At 35.3% G+C, this 289-nt stretch overlaps 1 protein-coding gene across 1 annotated transcript in view; it reads left to right on the plus strand.

Moving 5' to 3' along the window:
• The window catches only part of kcnk1a (potassium channel, subfamily K, member 1a), an 8,772-nt gene that overhangs the window by 3,787 nt on the left and 4,696 nt on the right, over positions 1-289 (plus strand). The gene's annotated exons all lie outside the window — the stretch shown is intronic.

Below are 289 nucleotides of genomic sequence, written 5' to 3' on the forward strand. Positions count from 1 at the left end.
ATTTTCTGTTGGTCTTAGTACACGATGCAACTACAGAAGAGTCAAGTTTTAAATAGGAAAAAATATAGAAACTCTGGTCATTTTTGAGCGAGATGTTAACGGTCTAATCAGATTCAATGATCTATGCTAAGCTAATGGATTCGAAAATGGTAAAACTAAACTGTTTAACTTAGGGATGTTAACGATTAATTGATGATCGATTAATTGTCGATAAGAGAAGCAATCGATTAAAGCTATCGATGGTCGATTAAGTCGTTTAATTTTGGGCTGCGTGCGGCTCATGCGCAAA

Source organism: Sinocyclocheilus anshuiensis, unplaced genomic scaffold (genome assembly GCF_001515605.1).
Source record: "Sinocyclocheilus anshuiensis isolate Anshui unplaced genomic scaffold, SAMN03320099.WGS_v1.1 scaffold553, whole genome shotgun sequence".
Lineage (NCBI taxonomy): Eukaryota > Metazoa > Chordata > Actinopteri > Cypriniformes > Cyprinidae > Sinocyclocheilus > Sinocyclocheilus anshuiensis.